General features: G+C 46.6%; 1 protein-coding gene across 5 annotated transcripts in view; it reads right to left on the minus strand.

The window, feature by feature from the left end:
* Positions 1 to 26,870, minus strand: part of LOC131410026 (ral guanine nucleotide dissociation stimulator-like) — a 192,741-nt gene that overhangs the window by 119,047 nt on the left and 46,824 nt on the right. Inside the window, exons 1-2 of one of the 5 annotated variants that reach the window (XR_009221109.1) lie at positions 3,327 to 3,341; positions 2,860 to 2,988 (exon numbers count right to left, since the gene is read on the minus strand). The exons of 1 other annotated variant lie outside the window; for it this stretch is intronic. The gene's annotated coding sequence lies outside the window, so the exon portion shown is untranslated. Of the gene's footprint in view, positions 1 to 2,859; positions 2,989 to 3,326; positions 3,381 to 3,626; positions 3,969 to 5,222; positions 5,295 to 7,622; positions 7,635 to 26,870 lie in introns of those variants that run through there. 3 more of the 5 variants (XR_009221112.1, XR_009221110.1, XR_009221111.1) reach the window with 3 other exon arrangements.

Genomic DNA, 26,870 nt, shown 5'->3' on the forward strand with positions numbered 1-26,870 from the left:
ATGAGCCCCACCAGGTCTGCTGGCCCAAGAGACCACAAGGACTCAAGGCCTGCAGAAGTGCAGGACAACTAGTAAATCCTTTCAATCTTGCCAAAGCGTTGGAAACACTTGCACCTAGTCATACAGGTGAATCCCTGCCAGGTGTGCTCGCAGGTGGTCTACACTCTAGGTCCCATGCCCACTCCTGCCGGTCTTCAGATTTGGCAGAGATGATTCCAGGAGCTGATCTGGGCATTCCACAGTTCCACTGCCAACAACTTCTGGCGACTGAGGAAGGTATCAGGAAGGAGGAAAGGGCAGTGAAGAGAACAGGAGAGAGACTGGTGATAGCACTGATGGCGGACAGACTTGCTAGCGAGGGAGAGAAAGTGAGGGGCCAAGAAGGCCGTCTTGACAGCAGACAAAATGGAGCAGGCACCTCAGTGAGGTCTCTTGGCAGCGTCCCTAATGTTTCCTTGCTTTGAGCTCCTGAAACTTTGAAATATACCAATATGTTTCTTTTATTAAACTCTGCTGCGTGACAGAAAATATACACAGTGATTTCTTTCTGAGGTGAGAGGTTGAGTTTCAAGTGAGGAGAGAAAGATCTTCCTTTTTCATGCTGTTCTCTCATTTTCCTTTACTATGTATGTTATTTATTTGTACTTTCAAGTCAGCAGCGAGTTATCAACGTCACGGGATGATTCAGTTTTGCCCCATACAGTCACAGTAAAACCTACTTAAAGTGGATTATTCTTTTTGTGTAATATTCCAATAGATTCCAAAATATTATTTCAAAAGCACTTCGATGTCTATGTTCTCAAATTAGATATTTACTTTTGGTCTCCATTTTTGTGTTCCTTCTTGCATGCTACTTCAGAGTTGCATCTAAGGAAATACCAGATGTCCCTCAGTTTTTTAGATCCATATGTGTTGGAAATTGGATTCATGAAGATGGACATGGCAGCTGGGGGATCATGCTATTATCAAAAGAGACCATTTCGACATCAGTAATCTGACAAGAACTCACTGCTTGTTGAGATTTAATTGACTAGTTGAGGGATCAAGCTTTCGCTATTGGCACTTCTCTTTCTCTTTGGAGGCGAAGTATTGCCTTCCCAGTCTTTCCATTACGAAACCACTTTCCTGGGTGGCTGTGCCATGTCAGGAAGGGCCTGGGATGCCGGGAACCAGGAGTCATCCTCAGTTTCTAGCTGTCCTAAGAAGGCTTCCCTGGCAGAGTCCAGCCTGTGTGTCTGGGTGACACTTGCAGCCATCAGACAGGAGGCGATAACTCACAAGTGCCAAGTGATTCATCTGGCCCTTGTCTTACATGGTGTTTCCAAGGGATGAGGTTCAAAATGCCACTTGGTAACCCTTTGAAAGCCCTTGTCGTGGGGTGGGTTCTCAGTGTGAGCTCAGAGCAGTATCTATTCACCACCAGATGGGAAGCATTTCAGTATTTTAATTGGTAAGGCTGTGTTCATACATGACCATGGATCATCAGTTCTGTGGCATTTCCTGCTGGACCACCCCACACCCTTGTCATGCCTCATCTTTCAAAGCTCCAAACAGGTTCACACCCCATCGGGTGGTTGTAATGTAACCACAGCACAAGACTGGGGAAAAAAACACAACCACCCAGGAGTGACACACTTTAATGGCTCGGGCCCAATTGCCCCATTTGGACAAGTTGGCAACATCAACACTGAGTGTGTAAACTGGAGGACTGTCCAAGACCGTGGACCTCAGAATGACACGGCCTCAAATCTCACCTTGGACAGCAAGGGACAGTGTGGGGTCACTCACTGGTCAGGATTATGGTCCCTTATCCTGGCAAAGTAGAGCTCACCCGGGATCCATCAGGCCAAGCCAGGGAGGAGCCTTCTAGGGAATTTCTGCCCTAAAGTGAATAGCATACGGAAGGCAGGTGTGCTGGAAATCCTGGTTCACAGAAAGCGGTCGTGTTTATGGAATGAGGCCCAGTGGTAGCCTTAAAGCTGCATCACAAATCTTTCCCATTGGATACAAAACAAGCAGTAAACAGAATTCAGAGTCCTGGACAAGGATCCCAGCAGGATTCAATTCTAGGTCAGTAGTGAACATGGAGGCACTAGAGGGGTCTCAGGAGGGAAAGTCCTGTCTGCCTTTAGTCCATTTGCAAATCACCTTTTCGGGCCTTGTCCTCTCCAAGTGCATGTTTTGATCTTTTTACATTGTTTTCCCAGCTTAGAGCTGATGCAATTCCAGAGATTGAACTAGAAAACTACAAGTTCCTAAAATTTGGTTAAAAGAAACCTCAACAAGAGAAGCAGAAAACATTCCCTCTTCCTCCAGAATGTAGAAAGGCACCCCCTGCCTATGGCACGACCTGGTCCTGGGTAGTGCTGTTTTCAAGACACCCACATTTCAGTGGTTGTTGCTTTGCCTTTGAAAGTACCATCAACCTTTAAATCCCAAGAGAACGGGCGGGGGGCCGTGTCTGCCCCTGGAGCAGCTGAATGATACTGAAATGAACTTGTCCTGGGAGTTAGGGGGAATTGGGAGTGATGTCACTAGCCAAAAAAGGGGCTGGCCCTTCTCCCTTCTCCCACATAAAATAAGCTGATGACCCAGAAGAGTTCTTGATTCAAGGAGAAATGTGAGATTCTGTGTCTCACTCACATGCCTACAGAAAGCGACAGAACCACACCACAACTCCCAAGCTATAAAGGGAACAGGACTTTAATATAATATTCAAATATGTCATTTATTATTTACAACAAATAACCACTGGCCCTCCCCAATGGGTGAGTAGGTGCTGAGGTAGAGATGTCAGGGAGCTGGGATGGGGTCGTCCCTTCTCTCTTGGGCTTCAGGGGACCCCAGGAATCAGCTTACAATGCTCCCCTTCCCATCAAGTGGGAGGAGCTGGCCTGGTGCATCGCAAGCATCCCAACTGTGTCCCTGCTGCTGAGGATGGGGCTGTGATCAGCCACTGGTACGGGGTTCGGTGTTGGGGCCTGGGGGCTGAGTAGAAGAGTCGGGTTATCTTCTGCGGCCTCCCTCTGAATCATGGCCCCCCACCCTGTCCCCACTGCACTGGGTGCTTCAGACCCTGTGCTCAGTGCTGTCAGCCACCAGTACCCCATTCGTCCCTGCCACGTGAGCGATCATTTAGTATCACCTATTTCACAGAGGGGGAAACGGAGTCTCAGGAAGCTGAAGAGAGTCACCCCAGTCGCAGGACTGGTCAATAGTGGAGCTGGGATCCCAGTGCCAGCTATCCAACTCCCCAAGGCCACGCTTAGCCCGAAGCCTTACTGAACCCCCAGGAGTCAGTCACCCCGGCCCAGACACTCACTCACCCCAGACCTTGATGATGGCCGGTTCTTCTTGGCCTTGCGTATTTTGCAGGCCAACTAGGTCTAGGGTTCTGGCTGGCAGGACAGGTTGTAGCTACAGGACAGAGAGGCATCTGTGAGCCTACCAGGAACCACACCTCAGGTGTCGCCCCGCTGCCTGCCCAGCAGCTGGAGTCTGGGTGTCCCAGATGTCGCCATGTAATAAGGCCGGGGGATGAGTGGGGGACCATGGAGACAGGCTCTCTGGACTGGCCAACAGGGAGAGTCCACCCCTGCCCTCACCCAACTCCTGCCCAGCCTCACCTCTCATTCTCGTTGAGCAACTCCATGTCTTGGAACCAGGCCGCAAATCGCTCCCTCGGGTTCTAGGTTGTAATTCTTGGCAGCCTCCTGGAGCAGCAGGATCTTCCTCATGACTCGGTATTCCTGGGACCAGAGGGAAGGAGAGGATGCACACAGGGCCTGGGTGGGGGATGCTGCAGGGGCCTTGTTGGAGGTGAGGAGTGGGGCAGGGGACCAGTCCTGGAAACCATCCTTCCCTCCAGTTCCATCCAGGATCTACCAGTTCTCAGAATGGGAATAATCAGCCCCTCCTCCAGGAAGATATCCTTGATGCCATCCTCCCCTCAACCCACCCGCCAATTGGATGGGTCTCCCACTGCTCTGTTATCAAACTCTTCCACACAATGTAAGATACAGGAGGTGAAGCCAGGCACTGTTCTGCCCAGAAGGTCTCTGATTTCCACCTCCTTCTCCTCCCCTGCAGGGAGTGCCACAGCTGCTCCTCAGTCCTCTTCTCAAGGTTGATCTCATTCCCCTGGAAGGTAGACAGCCAGAGTCCATCAGACAAAGCCCCCTAGCCTGACTACCCCCTATGCCCACCCCTTCTCGTGTTGCACTATTGCCAGGTCCCCAGAGGGGGCCAGGCATGCAGAGAAAACAGGACTTGTACCTAGGCCGGGCTCTGGGCTCCAGATTAGGAGGACATGGGAGTGAGACTGAGGTACCTGGCAGCACAACTCTCTCTGATGACAGACTTGGAGGCTGAGGCCTCAGGCAGAGGGGACTGCTCAGCAACTTATGTGCTGCCTGAGTTGGGGGCGCCCGACTTCTCTGTCCCTCCATGGGCAGCATAGGAGTTAGAGGCTGAGTCCAGCTCAGATAAAACCTCACGCAGCTGTGCCATCAGGCAGCTCTGAGCTTCCCCAGCCTGGGGAACTGGAACGGGTGTCTCTGGCAGAGCCTCTTTACACTCATCCCTAAGATGGGCCTGATGCCCCAGCTCCCAGGAGCAGCTGCGAGGCTCTCATGAGAGTAGATGTGCCAAGTGCTGAGAACTCAGAGCTCAGTTTGGGGGCTCCCACATCCCAAGGCTCAGAATCCTGGTCCTTCCTGCCTAGTCCTCAGGTTCACCCACCTCGAGATAGTCACTCATCGCCAGGTGCAGCATCAGCAGGTCACTGAGCAGATTGCCAAGATAGGGGAAGACACCCTGTGACATCGGGGTGCAGGTGGGATGAGCCCTTGCTCTCAAGTAGACCCCATGTAGACCCTCTCCTGAAAAGTCCCCACCCTCAGCCTCCTGGCCCACCACAGGGTTCCCATGAGGAGCAGCCTAGGACCCTCAGCAGCCTCCCGTCAATTCCTACTCCCTTCACACCCCAAGAACACCACAGTCCTCCTCCTCACCTCCCAGGGCCGGCTTCTGGCAAATCACAGGGTGTGCCTTCCCTGGCCCTCCCCAAAACAACCCATCCTGCACCAGCTCTTCCAGGCCCTCCTCTTGGTCACTTCTACTAGGGGATTTGGGCACTGTGGCACCAAGAGAAAGGACCCTCCTCTCTTGATTTGAGGCCTCCAGCTGGGAGCGCAGAGCCCCTCCCCCACAGGCACACTCACCTGCTGCTGCTGCTGCTTCTCCTGCACTCTCTGGGGGTTGCTCTCTGGGGGGGCAAACGTGAAGGGCCCCTCCTGTCAGGGTCGAGGACAGTGTCAGCGAGGCGATACTCCCCTCACCCCATTTCTCTCCAGCACCACTGGCCTCCGACACTAGACATCTGACTTGAGTCAACTGGTACCAATGTCATTCCATCCTCCAAGGTCTTGTGATTCCAGAACAAGCCCAGCTCCAACTTTCATTCTGGGTGTGAGCTTGGGCTCGTGGCCTGGCCTCCTTGAGCCTGTTTCCTCATCTGGAAAGTGTGAGAACTCCAGCTACCACACAGGTTCTCATGAGGACTCAGTGTCACAAGACTGTCATCCTTGTTCTGGCCCTCACCCCTCCAGGTGGAGCAGGCAGAAAGCTCCCACATTTCTTTCCTCCCTCTTATCTCAACACCACCCTGTGAGGCCTGCACCACACAATCACCATCCCCCCATTTCCCTCAATAGGAGACAAAGGCCCAAACATGGGCAGAGAGTTGCTCAGGGGCCCACAGAGGAGAGGCCGCTTGCCCCTCTCAGCCAGAGGCCCTGTTCCAACATCCTCGCCTAACCCCCAGCCCCACCACTGAAAACAGTCCTGTCCCCTGACCTCTCAAAGCTTGGTCCTGGGCCGAGTCATGGATGGAGAGGATGTGGTGTCTTGGGAGTCTGGTTGAGTGGCTCCTGCCTGCCCCAGTCCCGTGGAGTGTCTGGCACCCAGGCTGGGCCAGAGGCCAAGCCAAAGCCTTCTCCTCCCCAAGGAACGCCTCAGGACATTCCCCTGCACTGAATCCTTCTTTTTCTTTTTGTGAGGAGATCAGCCTTGTGCTAACATCTGCCAATCCTCCTCTTTTTTTGCTGAGGAAGACTGGCCCTGGGCTAACATCCATGCCCATCTTCCTCCACTTTATATGGGACGCTGCCACATCATAGGTCGACAAACGGTGCGTCGGTGCGCGCATGGGACCCGAACCGGTGAACCCTCAGCCGCTGCAGCGGAGTGCGCGCAATTAACCACTTGCACCACTGGGCAGGCCCCTGAACTCTTTCTTTATCCACTCAGGAACTGGACCCCCAAGGTGCCACCTCTGATCAACAGGGAAGGGGATGACAGGACATTTTGATTCCCTGTTTACATGAGACTCCTAACTTCCTTTCAGCAGGATCCACTAAGAATCCATCAGTTGCCTAGACGCTTCTCATAAGCCACCGGGGGCATATGTCATTGCCAACCAGGCACTCAGGTTAGACTCCTGTGGTTCACTCAAGTGACTGCTCTAGGGGTCCAGGGGGGAGTCCCAGAATGCACACACATCTCTCACCTAAGGATGAGCAGCCTGTTTGTCCACCTGGGCCATGGGAATCCTCTGCCATGCGCATCCCTGGGGCAGGCAGGCTGCAGCCCCTTGGAGATGTGGTGAAGATAGAAGGAGCAGCGGGGTCCTGGCTTCCTGAGGATAGTTTTAGGCTGAGGGCTAAACCCACACCAATCACCCAACAGCATGGAAGAAGCTACATCCTGCAGGATGGACATACATGGAAGCCAGAGACCTGTTGATGGCGCCAGCTCGGCAACTCCTCCTGGAACAGCCCAGCCAACACCACTGTGTCTCATGACCAGGGCCTCCTGCCCACAAACGGCACCCCACCTGCTCATGGGCAGAACAGATCCCTCTGCTTGTTAACCTGGATGAGATAGACGGGAATGTTTCAGAGAAAGTTCAAGTGAGAAACTATCAAAACCACAGCCTGCCTATTGCCCCTCCTCCGCACCCCTCCTCTCTTTCCAGACCCCCAGCCTCCACTCTACCTTGATCATCAGTTCTCTGCTCAAGGGCTTGTCTTGACTATTGAGTTCCTGAAGATTTTCAGGGCTCTCTCTCAGGGGAGGGGAAAGAACGAGGGATAAATTTAGGAATAATGTGAGGGGTCTAAATGCAAATCCCTTTTCTTTGCAAACCCGAGATTCAAATGGCCTGGAGAAGTGTTCTCACTGGGCTCCTCTGAGCGCTAAGGTCTCATGGTACTGGGAGGGGGCTCTCCTGTTGGTCACTGGGGTCTCCACTCCCCAGATCAACTGAGCAGCTCTGTTTTGACTGCTTTGAGTTTCAAATGGGCATAGAGTTTTGTTGCTATAAACACCTGAAAATCCCCAATTTGGCTCAACTTAGTACCTGACACTTAGGGAAACCGAGTCCTGAAGCAGAACTGGTGCACTAAGGACCCCGGGAGGTTTAGAGACCCCTGCCGAGGCCCAGGCCCGGTCCCCAGCATTTGCTACCTCCCAGGAGTTCCCAGCTGACTGAGGGGCCAATGGCAGACATACAGGAGATCCCCCATCCACCCTGGTCCTCCTATGGAGAGAGGCCTACCCACCGGGAAACTTCCCTCGTGTGTTCTTCAGGTGGCTTGTGGAGGTTTTCTGCAGAGCAGAGATGACAGTGCAGGGCGAGGAGAAGTTCTTCAGGATCTCGCACTCCTGGGGAAGGGAAGAGAATGAGCTGTGAGGTGGGGCACTGTAGCCCCACTTGCTCTAGCTTCAGTCCCCTTCTATTTAAATCTCCCCTCCTGGATGAGACAGATGCTCAGGGAGTCCCAGAAGGGCACATTTAGGACCCAAAGAGTAACACTCACAGGGAACAGGATTTTAGCTCAACCCAGGGAAGGAGCCAGGTAGGAAGTGAGCATCCTCTCACTGGGACCTGGAGTCAAAGTCAGCGGGCCCCTAGCAGGAAGGGCCTAGGGACTGTGCAAGGGCTTAGACCACACACTGCAATCCTGGGAGCTGATAAAGGTGGAGAGGCAGTTCCCAAGGCTTCAGAGAGGGACTCCACTGGGCCTCCCACAGCACACCTGGGCCACCTGGATCCAGCGCTCCACCACCCTCGCCCTGTCCTGGGCTGTCATGCTCGGGTCCCTGAGGCAGGGGGTGATGACGAAGCTGGCCACCCTTCTGACGTGGTCGATGGTGGCCTGGACGGTAGGTGTCTGGTGTTCATTTCGGGCTTGCTCCTCTTGCCCCAGGTGGAGCCCAGGCACGGAGAGGGCACCACCTTCCGGAAGAGGTCCTGGAGAACAGGGGGAGTGTCACCCAGCCCTGCCACACCCCAGGTCTGTGTCCACAGCCCCCAAAGTCCCACACAGGAGTCACAGTTTAGAGCTGGAGCTCAGAAAGCTCAGGATGTGGCCTGAGCCTTGTGACAGTCCCTGGCTTTTCTTCTCTGTCCCCCGAGGACACCCAGCACAGGATGACCCAGGACCCAATACTGGCAGGGAAGGGAGAGGGGCTTTTGACCCAGCCCGTCCTGGCTAACTCCAAGCTCCAGACGGTGGCTCAACTCGGCTCATCCCAAGGGGGCATCTTCCAATACCCTGATCCCCTCTCTGGTCCCACTCCACATTCTGATGCACATCCCCCTGTGGCAGCTACAACCACAGGCCTTGTCTGTCTCCCTTGTAGTGAAATACACATCAGATGTCTAATAAGTCCTGAGGCTGTTGAGCCTCCTGAGCAGCCGGTTAGGCCACCAGGGACCGGGCTGTACACAGTGAGCCTCTCCCTGCACAGATGAGCCAGGGCCCACCCAGCTTTCCATCTCTTCTACCTCATGGAGTTGGCACAGTCACTCTGTGCAGCAGGTCCTCTTAATGTCCACCTCCACGGTCTGCAGGTGGACAGCAAAGGCTTGGGTGTTCAGAAAGTTGCCCAGGTCTTATGGTTGGTAAAGGGTGGAGCCTGGATTTGGGCCCAGATCATAGCAGTCTGGATCAGGTCTGGGGCAACGATGGCAGAGGGAAGGCCTGCCCCATCCCGCCCTGAAAGCCCAGCTGCTCACCGGATCCATCACGGTCAACAGCTCCATCACCAGCTTAAGAGGGAAGGCCGTGAGATTAAGCTTCTCACCCTCCTTAAGAGCCACAGGTGGAGATGGATTTCTCACTAGAAATGATGGTCCAGGTGACTCCAGCTCAGCAGCTCCCACTCCTGCTGGAGCCCATGTTGGCCCTTGCTCCAGCTCCAACACTGCTGATGGAGGGGACGCTGACTCCAGCGCTAGAGGAGGAGGTGTCAACGGAGCTGGAGCCAGCTCTACCTCCACCACTGCCCACTGCTCTGCTTCTGCCGCTGACTGGAGCTCTGCAGCTGACGCTGGAGCGGGATAAAGAGAAAGGTTCACCCACATAGCTGACTTTCCATGTGTCCTTCTAAACACAGGAAAGATCCCCCTCCCTTCCAGGAATACCCAGCCTGCAGTCCCCCTTACCCTCTGGCTCTGCCTCAGTGGCCTCCAGAAGCTCACACTGGACAAGGGTAAGAGGGTCACGGCAGCTCCTCTCCTAACCAGGCAAGGTGACATTCATGTACATCCGCTTTAGCTTGAAAAAGGGACAGCCCCAGTCTGGTTCCGCCCTAGTTCTAGTCCAACCCCGTCATCTCAAGCTTCTGAGTGTGGAGACCCTCTGCTCCTGCTCTCATCTCAGAGCAACACTGGAAAGTGTGGGTGGCCTCATGTACCTGCCCCTTGTCTAGTGAGTAGGTGGAGTTGAAACCACTGGGCAACTACTCGACAACCTCTTGAGTGGAGTTCTGCAAAGACTGCCTGGGAGCTGGGCCAGAAGGAATCAGGGGCTGCATGCACACTGCCACTGGGGCCGACCCCCAAGAGAAAGTCTGCTGCTCAGTTCACGCACAGAGGGGCATCCCTGCAAAGAACTGTGGTCAGGGAGGGAAGGAGATGAATCCTCTAATGCTCGGTATCATGATTAGAGGAGCTCACCTTCTCATGCTGCCAGGCATGGCCTGGGGTATGAACATGACAGACTCACCAGGTTTCCGACACCTAACAACCAGCTCCTGCTCAGGAATGACCCGACCCTTATGTTCTGACTTCTCCCCTCCTCACAGACACATGCAGACACACACACACACACAAAGAGGGGCAAGGGGTGTGGGGCTGATCAGGTGGGATCACAGCTGTGCCCTGGCCTGCACTAGCCTTTCCTGGGCTGTCGCGTGTTACCTTTCACTGCCTCCTGCCAGACACCCAGAGGCGTCAAGAATGAGGGCTGAGCCAACATTGCCAACTACCAAAAAGATTCTCTTTCTGGGATTTTTTGAGCCCAGATCCTCCAAAAGTTGGGAAACAACAACAAAACATCTTTGCCTGCTGACTGTCTCCAATCAAGTGAGCTGGATGGGGGGCTGTGGGTGCGTGGTTACCTGAGTTCTAAGATCTGTTGAGGTCTATGACCCCACGTCATCTCCTGAACTGTACACAATGAGCCTACACAGCCCTACCCACAGCTCCCTGGAAACCTAACTAGGGACCTAGCTTTAAGGAGACAGAGATGAATGCAGACCTCCTTTTCCTTACTAGTTCTTCATCCTGGGATAGTCCCTGTGCCTCTCAGGTCCTCCCCAGTCTCTAAACCTGCACCATGGGGATCAGCCTAGAATCTACTTCCTAGGGACATCACCCGGTGTATATGAGATAATATCTATTACCCCTGTGGGCTGGTGTCACATGTACCTAAGGCACAAACTTAGAGATGGAAGAATAACAAGGAGGGGTGGGATGTAGTACAGAACACCACTCAAAACAGGCCTGGGCTCCAAGAATGTGATGTTGGGACAGTCATTTCCAACTTGGCCTCATTTTCAGGTCAGCACCATGAGGGGGTTGCAACTAATGGAAATTCAGATATTGCCATCGTGTGACATAAAACCATTCGATTGTTTCCTGTTTTATGGAGAATGAGACCCAAGTGTCTCATCTTGGTCTATGAGGTGGGCAGCCTCCACAGTGGTACTCAGTAAGCCCCACCCATATTATACACATCCCCGTGGAACCACAAAGTGGTTAGTAACTGGCTTCTGAACATAATAAGAGCCAAAGTGATGGGATGTCTTGTCTAAATTTTAACTAAAAATGTCTCTCACTTCCTCTTGCTCCCTCTCTCATGTGCCATCTCTCTCTCTCTCATTCTGTCAAATCCCTGGAAGTGAGGAATCAAATACCGGTGTATTGGGGCTGCCCAATGTGTGAGGCACATTGAGGAGAGAAGCAAGGGAGTGCCTGGGCCAACAGACAGAAAGGAACTCAGGCTCTCAATCCAAAATGAATCCTGAAGGCTGAGAGTGACCTTGTGGGCCAGTCCTCCCCCAGTCGAGCCTCAGTTGAGGCCACAGCCCCAATCTGTTCAACTCACTGAGACAGAGGCACCCAGCTAAAACATGCCTGATTGCTGATCCACAAAAATTGTGAGATTGTCAACATTTGATGTTTTGAAATGCAAGGTTAGGGGCAATGAAGTCAGAGAGGGAAAGGTAACGAACACAGCCTACCAGGCCCTGGCCCTACCTTCCACCCCAGCTCCTGTTCTCTCCTCCCAGCCTCCCTCCAGCTGCACTGGCCACCTTTCTAACCTCCTCTGGCCAAACTCACTTCTGCCTGTGAGCTCAGGTGCCATTTCCCTGACACACTGCTCCCAGACTTGTGCAGGGCAGGCTCCTTCTTTTCATTCTGGTACCAGAAATAGTCACCCTAGTGAGGTCTTTCAGACCCTCCTACCCAGTGATGCCCAGCCCTCCCTCACAGCCCCCTGATGTGTTTCTCTACAGCATTTGCTCTTTTCTTTCTCATGTCTTTGCTTTTGTCCATTTCCCATCTAGACTGTGAGCTCCCAGCAGGCAGGGACCACTTGGTCATTTTCATCCTTCACTTCAGCCCACCAGGGCACCTGGCACAGGATGAGCGCTCAGGGCACAGCTGCTGAATGAGTACATGGGTAGATCTTGCACCTCGCCCCCTGCTTTTGACCAACTTTCATTTTGGAGATGAACACTATTAATAGGAGGTACAAGTTGTTTCTGAGGCAGGGGGACAGCCAGAAAGACCTCTGGTTGACTCTTCGCTGCTCCAGGAGCTCAAGAAAAGTTCAGTGGACACCGAGTAAATTCCAGGTTTACAGCAGAATGACTTGATATATATATATTATGTAATGGTTACCAAAATAAGTTTAGTTAACATCAATCACCAAACAGAAATAAAAGATTGTTTCCTGATGATGAGAAGTTTTAGGATCTATCTCTTAGCAAGTTTCAAATATACCACACAGCAATGTTAACTTAGTGTTGTATATCAAGTATATCTCAATACAACTGAAAAAAAATAAAAACAAAAACTCACTGGCCACCACTGACACAAGAGGCTGCCCGCCCCCTCGTGGCCAGCACTAGCACTGTTGCCCAGGCAGGAACTCCAAACAGAAAGCAACCTTTCTTCAGGTGTCCTCAAGGCAGAGGCTCTCCAGGATCCCAGGGGTAAAGCAGCAGGACCTGTCAGCTTCGAGGGAGTGGGAGGAGTCTTGGGAGCCTACCGTGCCCCCCTCTTGCTGTTCCCCACCAGGTGTCCTCTTCACTCCTAACGCATCCTAACTGCTGCCATGACAATGGTTCCCCTTACCTCCAGATGAGGACCGCAAGGGTCCAACAAGGATTAGTCTTCTCCCTGGACTCTAGACTTGGTGTCCAGTGCTCTGGCATCTTCTTCCTTATCCTCAGTTCTCATCCACCCAAGCCCCCTAGCCTCCTCAGTTCTAAAGGATCTCCAGGGGCTGGAAAGCATTTTCTCAGGGTTTCAGAGCACAGTAGGTCATCAACAGAGAACCTAGTCCAACAGACATGTTGTGAGTGCATGGAACACTTGGAGTCACTCGCTGGATGCACTCCACTTTATACAGGAGGACCCTCACTGAAGTATTCTCTCCTGTTCCCAATGCCTACACAAGGGGAGGATGGGCTCATGACAGTTCTGAGTGCCCACAGAGGTGGACTGCAGGACCCCAGTCCTGTGATCCCCAGGCTGGGCCAGGGATGGATCTGGAATAGGTAGACACCTAGGAACCTTAGGGATTCCTCTTCCCATCTCTGGGCCCCTGCGCACGAATCGAGGAGAATGGATGCTACTGCCCCGTGGGAGAGCTGCCTCCAACCTCTCTCCCTCATGCCTCTTGTCACTTGCCCAGTGTTGGCTCTTTATTGACTGCACCTCCGAGTTCTCCATATGAGAATTCAAGTGTGAGTGAGTGTGCCTGTGCACATGTGATGATGAGGAGAGGAAAATGACCCCATATGGAAAGGGGTGGGCAGCAATCCTCTAGGATCTTAACGCCTCTCATTACCAAAGGAAACCTGAGGGAAGGGGTGGAGCCTCGGCCAAGTAAGCTGGAGCTCTCTCTAGTCTTCAGGACTCTGACGACCTCCTGTGGTCTGGGACGGTATCTGCTTCTTTCTAGGCCAGTTTCCCAAATGTACAGTGAGGGGTAAGATGTGCAACAGCACAAGCATGTGCTCAGCCAGGACAAGTCATCAGGCCCCATAGATACATTAAGTATGTTTTAAGTGTATTGAAGACATTAATATTGCTGTGCAATCATCACCACGATCCATCTTCACAACACTTCTCATCTTGCAAAACTGAAACTCTATACCCATTCATGAATTACTCCCCATTCCCCCTGCTCCCAGCCACTGGCAAACACCATTCTACTTTCTGTCTCTCTGAATCTGGTGATTTCAGGAACCTCATAGAAGGGAAATCACACAGGGTTGTATTTTTGTGACTAGCTTATTTCATTTAGAGTAATATCTTGAAGGTTCATCCATGGTGTGCCGTATCTTAGACTTTCCTTCATTTTTCAAGGATGAATAATATGCCATTGTATGTATATAGCACATTTTGCTCATCCATACATCCCTGGACAGATACCATAGCAAGGCCCACAACCAAGCCCAAAATAAAATGGGGCTCCAGCCAGATTTTTCTCAACAGTACCTTGCAGACTACTTTCTTAAGCCATATCCCATATGATATTTACTAAGGATCTAATCTTGGGCCGTGAGTTGCTTTTCAGAAACTCCATTTCTCTTCCTTAAGCAAGTTTCAACTACTTTGAGCCAATGAGACAACAAGATGGCTTGCAAGACTCAAACTGCAACTGCATAAGTGACTGGAGGATGAACTGGGGGACCAAGAACTCCCCAGCCAATCATGTTAAGGACACTGCCTTTTGAACGTGGGATGTGTGACAGAACATGAAAATCTGTGCTTGCACAAAATACCTAGGACTGCTCCCAAACTTACTGCACCCACTCCTTTGCCCTTGAAAAGCCCTTTTCAACAGCCCATTGGGGAGAAAGATTTAACCTTTGTCTCCTTGCTGGCCAACCTCATAATAAAGCTTTTTTTCCTTCTACAAGAGTGGGTATCCCGTTTGGCTAAGGGGTGCATTGGGCTGTGAGGCCTTCCTCGATTACAATACTTGGGTGGCTTCCATGTTTTAGCTATTATGAATAATGATGCCATGAACATGGGTGTTGCAATGTGTCTTTGAGAACATGCTTTCAACTCCTTGGTGGGGTATACACCCAGAAGAGGAATTGCTGGGTCCTATATAATTATATTTTTATTTTTTTTTAGGAATTGTTATACTGGTTTCTACAGCAACTATATATTCCCACCACAGTACACAAGGGTTCCAACTTCTCCACATCTTGGCCAACAGTGATTCTATTCTTTTTCTTCTTCTTTTTTTTTTTTTTTTTTTTGATAGATGCCATCCTAATGAATGTGAGGTGGTCTCTCACTGTGTTTCTGATTTGCATTTCCCTAATGATTACTGATGATGAGCATCTTTTCATATGCTTATTGGTTATTTGCAGATCTTCTTTGAGCAAATGTCTACTCATATACTTTGTTCAATTTTGATTTGAGTTGTTTGTTTTTTGTTGTCGAATTTAGGAGTTCTCTATCTATTCTGGATATTAAGCCTTTGTCAGATACATGGTTTGCAAATATGGTCGCCCATCCTGTGGGCTGTGCTTTTACTCTGTTGATAATGACTTTTGAGGCACAAAACTTTTTAATATCCATGAAGTCCAGCATATGTATTTTCCTATTTTTTTGGCTGCTCTTGGGTGTCAGAACCATGAAATCATTACCAAATCCTATCTTGTCAAGTTTTGCCTTATGTTTTCTTCTAAGGGTATTATAGCATTAGCTCTTACACTTAGGTATTTGATTCACTGGGAATCAAGTTTTGCGTACAGTGTTAGGTAAATGTCCAAGTTGATTCTTTTGCATGTAGATATCCACTTTTTCCAGCACAACTTGTTGAAAAGACTTTTCCCCATTGAATAATCTTGGCACCCTTGTCAAACATCATTTGATCACATGGGTGAGGGTTAATTTCTGGGCTCTCAATTCTGTTTCCATTGGTCAATATGTCTGTCTTTATGCCATGACAATGCTGTTTTGATACTGTAGATTTATAGTAAGTTTTCAATCAGGAAGAATCAGTCCTCCAACTTAGTATCTCCTTTCAAGATTATTTTTGGTATCTGGGCTTATTTGAGACTCCATAAGAATCTTAGGTTAGGTTTTTTTCTATTTCAGCACAAAACGCCCTTGGAATTTTGATAAGGACTACACTGCATTTGTTGATCTCTTTGGATAATGTTGACACCGGCACAATAAGGAGTCTTCCTATCCACGGTGATGGGATGTCTTTCATTTCTACTAGTGCCAGGTGGCTGTTCAGGTTGAGGGGGCGGCACTCCTCGAGGTAGTCTTGCAGAAACCCACAGTTCCTCCTCACTGTGCCTTCACCATTTCCTTAGAACGCATCTACAGTCAACAGAGGGCAAAATGCATGTAAAATGCACGTGGGAAGTTTTCAAAGACTGGGTGTGCATGGAGCACACATTTCTTCCACTCCTCTCCATTAGCAAGAACCACAGACTGAAGCAGCAGACCCTAACACATGGAGACTGCAGACTCAACCAGCAGACCCCAACAAATGGGGACTGTGGACTAATTAAGGGCCAGGGACTCGGGTTCCTGGCAGAACCATCTGGCAGCTCAAGCTGAACCGCTAAGCCTTTGCCTGGCACTGCTGACTAACCAATGCTAAGACTGATGCTCTCTTAGAGCATCCTGTCAGTCTAGACTGACCCACTGACCCTGGACTGGAAAGCCAGTTAGATCAGGAGCTCACGGCAAACAGAGTGGATCTCATATCCAAGAGGAACTTACCCACAGCCCTCAGAAACAATGAAAAAGATGGAGAACTCAAAGGTTTTGAGGGTACCAATGACTGTGTTTCTCATCCTCGAAGCCATCAGGTGTCTCCTTTGGATCCCACTGCTGCCACCAAACTGGTACAAAACAAAATAAAATTGAGCAAATTTTAAACATCTTATTGGCTTTATTCAACAGTTCATGAATCAGGCAGCATCCAGTCTAGCAGAGAGAAAGGACCTCCAAGGAGTTCTACAAAATGAAGGATTTTGTAGGCAGAAGGGAGCAAGAACAAGGAAGTTACACTAGATAAAAAAGCGGGTTGGTTACTGCAAGGTTACCTTCCTTAGAGGATGGCAGGGCTCTATCAGGAAGATGAGCTACCTGCTGCGCATCAGGTGATTCCTGATTGACTGCTTTAAGATTCTATTCCTGGGAGGGCCAAAAGTCTAATTAAGTCTCGACTTGTTTATGTGAGGCATAGCCTAAGCGGCTCCATTTGGGCCTGGTGTCTTGTTTTAAACACATGACTTCTGCTGGTCCCTGCTTTCCCCAGTTACACCCCGGCTGTCCCTTCACTGACCATTGTTGGTCACACACCCACTGCACCTGCTTCCAGTCCTTTCCCTTCAACACCGTAATCTCACATACAGCTCCTCCCGACACTATCATGACGTCTCCCACCACATGTCCCCTATACTTTCCACACTGCCATCAAGATGCTTCACAACACCACCACCATTTATGTCCAATGGGCTGAGAGGCCTGCCCGTGCACTGGGAATCAGGAGTCACAGGGTCTGTCATTTGGCCTCCAATCATCTATTGTACCCCAGCTGAAGGGCTTACCCTGCGGAGACACTCAGTTGTACCCAACTCAATCGCACAACATCTTTGCCCCAGGCTTCCTTCAAAATGCTCCCCCCACTTTCTGCCCCAACTGCTCCTGGAGGGGTCATTTTGGGGTAGCCTTCGAGGCCACCTTGGTGATTTTGTGCCCAGGCCCAAACAGCTCTTGGCCAACAAACACTTTAACCATACCCCCTGAAATCATATAGCATAGGTAACTAGTGAATGGGTGCAAATTACTGGTTTTACTTCCAAGGGCCCTAATGAATATTTCACACCAGGAGCATCCACTTTTGGGTTTTACTGTAGGCTGATATCACAAGGCTCTCACCCAGTGAGGCTCTCTCTTCCCCAGCCCTCTGAGCAGATTTCTCCAGGCTATATTCTGCAATGCATCATTGTGTCTATCTCAGCCTGCTTCCCTCAGGTTGCGGGTCCCCCGAGGTTCCTGCCCTGACTGGCTACCACCAACCCATAGAGACACTGTCAGTCCTATAGGACTGGGTGTTGATTTCTACTAGGACTGACTGACTGGACTGGACACAGGTGCGGTGGCCCTACCCACACAAAATCAGGTAACTGAGGCAACCAAGAAGTATCGAAAACCTTAACCCAACATCGACAACAACTCCATAAGACCCTATCCTAGCCCTTGTGGAACAGTCTCATGAGTCTCTTGCCTAAATGGTTTTAGAGAATGGCCTGTCCCTAGACTGTCTATACCAACCAACGAAGGAGGGGTTTTTGCCTTTCTTAGAACCACTTGCTGAATGTACATCAACTCACAAGTTCAAACCTACCTCCACCAGATGGCCCAAGAGGTTAAAATATTGCGTAATGTTACCTAAATCTTTTAAAAGATACCCAAGGCCCACGAGATCACTGACATATTTTCATGGCTGGTCTCTCCAAGTTGGGGACAATGGAAACAGACTGGATTTTAGACTGTTGCTTGTACAATTATAGGATCTGTTACTATAGCCATCATCGGATATTTACTCTCTTGGCTACAATGTGCCCTACCCCTAATAACTCTATTAATTACCCTTATTAACTATCCCAACCAACTTTAAATTAACTAAATTAAAATTAATCATTACCCTGATTAATTTAAAAAATTCAAAAATTTTATGGAGAATCTGCTTAACACAGAATACACTGTTGTAAGCATTTAAAGTATACAGTTCAGTGCCATTTAGTACAATGATTATGTCGTGTGGTTATCACCACTATCTAATTCCAGAACATTTTCAACACCCCCAAACAAACCCATACTCATTCACACTATTTTCTCCTAACCCAAGCCCATGAAAACAACTCATCTGTTTTCTCTCCCTATTGGTTTGCCTATTCTGGACAGTTCATTCAAATGGCATCATGCTATCTGTGGCCTTTGTGGGCGACTTCAGTGAGCACACATGTTTCAAGGTTCATCCATGGCCGAGCATGTAGCAGTAGCTTATTCATTTTTATGGCTCTATAATGTCCTATATTATGAATAGAGCACATTTGGTTTATGCAGTCATAACTGGATAGAAATTTGGGTTTGTTCCACTTTTGGACCATTGTGAATAATGTTGCTTTGAATATCCATGGAAAAGTTTTTCTTTGAACATATGTTTCCAATGGTCTTTTGGACATACCTACCTTGTGACTCTCCTGGTCCATGGGAATTCTAGGTTTAAGATTTTTAAAAATGGCAAACTGTTTTCTGCAGTGGCTGCATCATTTTACTTTCCCACCAGTAATGTATGTGGGTTTCCCATTCTCCATATCTTTACTAACACTTGTTACTTTCCATTATGTTGAGTATAGCCTTCATTTTGAGTGTGAAATAGTATTACACTATGCTTTGAATTTACATTTTCCTAATAATTTATGATACTGAACATCTATCTAGTGCTTATTGGCCATCTATGTTTCTCCTGGAGACATGTCCATTGCAGCTAGTTACCCATTTTCATTGGGTAACCAATGAAAATGGTTTCATTTCAAACTTCTTTGAATGAAGTTTCATTTCAAACTTCTTTGTTTTTTATAATTGAGTTCTAAGAGATCTTTATATAGTCTCAATATTAGAGCATTCTCAGTTATATAACTTGCAAATAGTAGGGGACTTCTGTACCCCACTTTTAACAATGGATAGAATATCCAGATAGAAAATTAGGAAACAGCAGACATGAAAACATTAATGGACTTATCAGACATACACAGAACATTTTACTGAACAGCAACAAAATGCAGTCTTTTCTCAAGGGCACACATTATTTTCCAGAACAGATCACGTGTTAGGTCACAAAACAAGTCTTAAGTAAATTAAGAAGACTGAAATCATACCAAGTATCTTTTCCAAAGACAATGGCATGAAACCAAAAGTCAATAACAGATGGAAAACTGGGATATTCATAATACATGGAAGTTCAACAACAAACTCTTAAACAGCCACTAGATCAAAGAAGAAATCAAAAGGGAAATTAGAAAATAGCTCAAGACATACAAAAAGAAAAAATAAAAACACCAAATCTTATAGGATGCAGCAAAAGTAGTACTAAGAGGAAACTTTGTAGTGATAAACTTGTACATTATAAGAGAAGAAGGATGTCAAAGAAACAACCTGATTTACAACATACAGCATTAGAAAAAGAAAAAATGAAACCCAAAGTTAGCAGAAGGATGGAAGTCACCAAGAGGAGAGTGGGAAAAAATGAAAGACAGTATGAAATATCAATAAAAGTAAGAGTTGATTTTTTGAAAAAATAAAATTGACAAACCTTAGATACAATATCTAGGGAAAAAAAGAGAGATGACTCAAATAAAGTAAATCAGAAATGAAAGAGGAGGCATTACAACTGATGCTTCAGAAAGAAAAAGACCAGAAGAGACTATTCTGAACTACTGTACATTCACAAATTGGGTAACCTAGACAAAATAGATAAATTCCTAGAAACAACCTATGAAGGCTGAATCATGAAGAAACAGAAATCTTGAACAGACCAGTAACAAACAAGCAGACTGAATCAGTAATCAAAAACCTCCCAACGAAAGGAGAGTAAAGTGAATGCTCGACTTCACCACAGATCCCTGAGCCAGCCTGCCCCAGCCCCAGGCTGACTCCTGTGGACCTAGCTGGCTCCCTGCAGGCTTCTGCAAATCCGGGCCCCTGGCTCACCCTGGAGCATGCCAGCTCTGGCGGCCCCAAGCAGCATCCTTGACACCAGGTTCCCATCAGGCTCCTGGAAACCCAGGCCCCCATATCAGCCTAGGGGCTGCGATCTTCAGCAGCCCAAGGTGGCTCCTGTGACCACAAGTGGTGTCATTGGCACCAGGCTCCTGGTGGACTCTGATGAATTCAGACCCTGGCTTCCCCAAGTTTCTGCCTACTCCAGGCAGCCACAGGCAGCACCCACAGCCACAGGCTGCTTCCATAACAGGGCACCCATTGGGCTCTCACAAACCCAGGACCCCAGGTCACTCTAGCATTTACTGGCTCCAACAACCCCAGGTAGATTCCATGGCTCCATGCTCCCCGGGGGCTACTAGGAACACAGGCCCATGGCTCACCACACCACCTGCCAGTTCCAGCAGCCGTAGACAGCTCTCATGGAACCAGGCTTCCGACAGGCTTCTACAGAACCAAATCCCCAGCCCACCCAGGTGCTTGCTGACTCAGGCGGCCCCAGGCAGCTCCCATGGCACCAGGCACCGGCAGGTTCCCATGAACCCAGGCTTCCATCTTGACCCAGCGCCTGCTGGCTCCTGCAATCTCAGGTAGCTCCTGTGGCCCCAGGTTCCCAGGAATCTAGACTTCTGGCCTACACCAGCACAAACTGTCTTTCATGGCACAGGCTCCTGGCAGGCTCCCGTGAGCCAAGACTCTCAGATCATCCCAGCACTGGCCAACTCTCATGGCCCTGGATGACTACTGTGGTCACAGGATCTCAATGAGGACCTGCCAAAACAGGCTCCAGTGGGGCTACTCATGATGTCAGGGTCCCAGTTTTGCCCAGGGCCAGACACAATACTGTGGACGCAAGCTTTCCACTCACCCCAGTACCAGGTTGCTCAAGGGCTCCAGCAGCAAGCCTGCCCCTGGACACCACCAGATGGCCCACCCAGGACCCCTAGATGGGCTGAATGTGAAGGCTTTGGTTTACTAAAGCCAATCTGTAATGAGTGGAAGAAGTGTCTACTTCCTCAAATTTGCAGACACCAACGGAAGGCCACAAGGATCATGAATAATCAAAGATCCATGACACCACCAAAGAAAAAGAATAAAACTCCAATGACCGACCAAGAAATGGAGATATAGGAACTATGTGACAAAGACTTCAGAACAATGCTCTTTGAGAAATTCATAAAACTCTAAGGAAACACAGATAGACTACTAAATGAAATAAGGAAATAGTGCATGAACAAGTGAGAAGTTCAACATAGAAACAGAAAGCATTAAGGAAAAACAAACAGAAATCCTAGAGTTGAAGAACACAACGACTGAACTGAAGAATTCAATAGAGACCTTCTAAATCAGATTCAACCATGTACAAGAAATAATTAGTGCACTAGAAGATGTGTCATTTGAAATCATCCAGTCAAAGGAGCAAAAAGAAAAAAAGGAACGGATAGGATTGGGGAAAGGTAGTGTGAATTATGGGATACCTTGAAAAGAAATAGATAAGCATTATTAAAGTACCAGAGGAGAAGACAGGGAGAAAGGAAAAGAAAGTTGACTTAAAAAAGTAGCAGCTGACACCTTCCCAAATCTGGGGAGAGATGTAGACATCCAAGGTCCTGATGCCGATTGGTCACCCTAAAATTTCAAACTAAAACTTTCTTCTCCAAGACACATTAGAACAAAACTATCTAAACTCAAAAAAAAGGATCAAACAACATGATCAAGTTCAACATGATGCAAATCAATGAATGTGATACACCGCATTGATAGAATGAAAGATAAAAATCCTAAAATAATCTTTCAATGCAGAAAAAGCAGTTTGACAAAATTCAACGCCACCTCATGATAAAAACTCTCAAGAAAGGGTTACAGAAGGAACATACCTGAACATAATAAAAGGTTTACATGACAAACCCACAGCTAACATCATATTGAACAGTGAAAGGTTGAAAGCTTTCTTGCTAAGACAAAGAACAAGACAAGGGTGCCCAGTCTCAACACCACTCTTCAACACACTGCTGTAAGTCTCACCCAGAGACATTTGGCCAGAGAAAGAAATATAAAGCATCTAAATTGGAAATGAAGGAACAAAGTGGTCTCTGTTTGCAGATATGATTTTATGTAGAGAAATACCTAAAGACTCCTCCCCAAACTGTTAGGACTAATAAACAAATTCACTCAAGCTGCAGGAGACAAAATCAACATATAGACATCGGTTGCCTTTCTCTACACTAACAATGAACTATCTAAAAATGATATAAAGAAAAAAATCCTAGTTACAATACCATCAAAAACAGTAAAATACTCGTGAATAAATTTAACCAAGAAGGTGAAAGATCTAGAAACTGACAACTATAAGACACAGATGAAAGAACTTAAAGACACAAAGAAATGAAAAGATATCTTATGATCATGGATCAGAAGAATTAATATTTTGAAAATGTTCATGCTACTCAATGCCATCTCAAGATTCAATGCAATTCCTATTAAAATTCCCATGGCATTTTTCAGAGAAATAGGACAAATAATCCTAATATTCATGTGGATCCACAAAAGACCTCCAATAACCAAAGGAACCCCGAGAAAGAAAAAGCTGAAGGCATCACAATTTCTGATTTCAAACTTTATTACAAATCTATAGTAATAAAAACAGTATGATACAGGTATAAAATGAGACACCTAGACCAATGGAACAGAATCAAGGATCCAGAAATAAAACCACACACATACAGTTTGCTAACAGTTGACAAGTCAGCTAAGAAGACTCCATGGGGAATGGATAGTTTCTACAACAAATGGTGCTGGGAAAACTGGATAACCACATGCAGAAAACTGAAATTGGACTCCTATTTTACACCACTCTAGAAATGATCCCAAATTGAATTAAAGACTTAAATGTAAGACACCAAATATAAAACAACTAGAAGAAAATATAGAGAAAAAAGCCCCATGAAACTGGTCTTGACAAAGATTTTTTTGGATATAATATCAAAAGTGCAAGCAACAAATGCAAAACTTAACAAGTGTGATGACTTCAATCTAAAAAGCTTCTGCATAGCAAATGAAACAATTGGCAAACTAAAGGGGCTAATATCCACAGTATATAAGAAACTGTTACAACTCAACAGCAAAGAAACCAACAAAACAATATGAAAATGGTCAAAGGACCTGAATAGATACTTTTTCAAAGAAGACATAAAAATGGTCAACAGGTACCTGAGAAGATGCTCGTAATCACTCACCATCAGGGAAATGAAATCAAAACTACAATGAGATATCACCTCACACCTGCTAGAATGGTTATTCTCAAAGAGACAACAGACAACAAGTGTTGGCGAGGCTGTGTAGAAAAGAGAACCCTGTGCACCGATGGTATGAATGTAAATTGCTACAGTCACTATGGAAAAAATATGGAATTTTCTCAAAAAAATAAAAATAGAAATATATATAAATGAGCAATTCCACTTCTGGCTGTATACCCAAAGGAATTGAAGTCACTATTCTGAAGAGATATCTGCACCCCCATGTTCATTTCAACATTATTCACAGAGAACATGGACACAATCCAGGTGTCCATCAATGGATAAATAGATAAAGAAAATGTGAGATATATGTATACATGTAATATATAATGGAATATTATTCAGCCATGCAGGAGAATGAAATCCTGCATTTTGCGACAACATGGATGGACCTTGAGGCATTGCGCTAAATGATATAAGTCAGACGGAGAAAGACAAATACTATATATTCTCACTCATATGTGAAATCTAAAAAAGCCCAACTCAAAGGAATAGAGACAAAAATGGGTTTCCCAGGGTCGCGGGGTTGGGGGAAATGGGGAGATGTGAGTCAAATTGCACAAATTTCTAGCTGTAAAATGAACAAGTTTTGGGGATCTAATGTACAGCATGGTGACCATAATTAACAATACTATATTCTTATAGACTTGAAAGTTGTTAAGAGAGTAGATCTTGAAAGTGATCACTAGAAAAACCAAGTTAATTATGTGAGGGAATGGAGGTGTTAACTCACCGTATTGTGGTAATCCTTTCACAAATCATCATCTTGAACACCTAAAACTTATCTATGTTATATGTCACCAATATTTAAAGAAATCTAAAAAAAAAATCTCTCAACAAAGTAAAACCCAGGACCAGATGACTGCACTGGTGAATTCTACCAAACATATAAATAAGTATTAAAAACAAGACTTCTTACACTCTGTCAAATATTGAAAAAGAGGGAACACTTCCAAGCTCACTTTACGAGGCCAGCATTACCCTGATACCAACACTAGACAAGGACACTAAAAGAAAATAAAATTACAGACCATTATCCCTGATGAACATGGATGCAAAAATCCTCAACAAAATACTAGCAAACTGAATTCAACAGCATGTTAAAAGAATTATACTCTACCACCAAGTGAAATTTATTCCTGGTATACAAGGGGAGTTCGATATACAAAAATTGATCAATGTAATAAGCCACATCAAGAAAATGAAGGGGAAAAAATGACCAACTCAATTGATGCAGAAAACCATTTGACAAAATTCAATGCCCTTTCATGATAAAAAACTCAACAAACTAGGAATAGAAGGAGAGTGCCTCAACATAACAAAATCCATATATGAAAAACACACAGCAAACATAATACTCAATGATGGAAGACTGAAAGCTTTTCCTCTAAGACCAGGAACAAGGCAAGGATGCCCACTTTCACCACTTCTATTCAACACAGTATTGAAAGTTCAAGCCAGACCCATGAGGCAATAAAAATAAATAAATAAAAGGCATCTAAATTGGAAAGAAATAAGTAAAATGGTCTCTGTTTGAAGATGATATCATGTCGTATGTAGAAAATCCAAAAGACTCCACAAAAAAGCCGTTTGATCTAACAAATGAATTCAGAAAAGTAGCAGGATACAAAATCAACACACAAAAATCAGCAGCATTTCTAGACACGAATCATGAGTTCTCTGGAAAGGAAATTACAAAAACAATTCATTTATAATAGTATCAGAAAGAATAACAGGCTTAGGAATTAACTTAACCAAGGAGATGAAAGGCTTACACCATAAAAACTACAAAACATTTCAGAAAGAAATTAAAGAAGACATTCATAAATGGACACACATCCCATGTTCATGGATTGGAAGGCTTACTATTGTTAAAGAGTCAGTATTACCCAAAACAATCTATAGATTCAATGTATTCCCTAGTCAAATCCTAATGATGTTTTTTGCAGAAATAGAAAAACCCGTCCTAAAATTCACATGGAATCTCAAGGGACTCAGAATAGCCAAAAGAATCTTGCAAAAGAAGAACAAAACTGGAGGACTCACACTTTCTGATTTCAAAACTTACTACAAAGCCACAGTAATCAATAGTATGGTATTGTCATAAAGACAGACATAGAGACCAATGGCATAGAATAGCGAGCCCAGAAACAAACTCTCACATATATGGTCAAGTAATTTTTGACAAGGGTGCCAAGACCATGGAATGGAGAAAGGTTTCTTTTCAACAAATGGTGCTGGGAAAACTGGATATCCCCATGCAAAAGCTTGAAGCTGGACCCCATCCAACGCTATATACAAAAATTAACTCAAAATGGATCAAGGACATAAATGTAAGACCTCAAACAAGAAAACTCTTAGAAGAAAACATAAGATCAAATATTCATGACACCAGACTTGGCAATGATTTCTTGGATATGACACCAAAGGCGCAGGTAACAAAAGAAAAACAATGGAAAAATTGGACTCCACGAAAATTTTATAAGTTGATACATCAAGAGGCACCCACAGAATGGGACAAAATATTCGCAAATCATATTTCTGACAAGAGACTGGTATCCAGAATATACAGAGAAGTCCTAAATTAAACAACTAAAAACAAGCCAATTCAAAAATGGGCAGGGACTTGAAGACTCCTTTGCGAAAGAGGACTTAGAAATGGCACATAAGCACATGAAAAGATGCTCAACACCACTAATCATTAGGGAAATGCACATCAAAACCACAATGAGACACCACCTCACACCCAGTAAGATGAGTGTTATTGAAAAGACAGAAAACAGCAAGTGTTGGCCAAGATGCAGCGAAATGGGAACCCTTGTACACTGTTGATAGGAATGTAAAATGATGCAGCTGCTATGGAAAACAGTATTGATGTTCCTCCAAAAAATTGAACATAGAATTATCATGTGATCCAGCAATTCCTCTTCTGCATATACACCCAAAAGATCTGAAAACAGAGCCTTGAAGAGATATTTGTACATCCATGTTCATAGCGGTATTATTTACAACAGCTAAAACGTGGAAGCAACCCAAGTGTCCATTGACACATGAATGGATACACAAAATGTAGTATATCCATACAATGGAATATTATTCAGCCTTAAAAATTAAGCATATTCTCCAATACGCTATACATGGATTAACCTTGGGGACATTATGCTAACTGAAATAAGCCAGTCACAAAAAGACGAATACTGTATGAACTGAGAGTAGTCAAA

This window comes from Diceros bicornis, chromosome 9 (assembly GCF_020826845.1).
Source record: "Diceros bicornis minor isolate mBicDic1 chromosome 9, mDicBic1.mat.cur, whole genome shotgun sequence".
In the NCBI taxonomy this organism is placed as follows: Eukaryota; Metazoa; Chordata; class Mammalia; order Perissodactyla; family Rhinocerotidae; genus Diceros; species Diceros bicornis.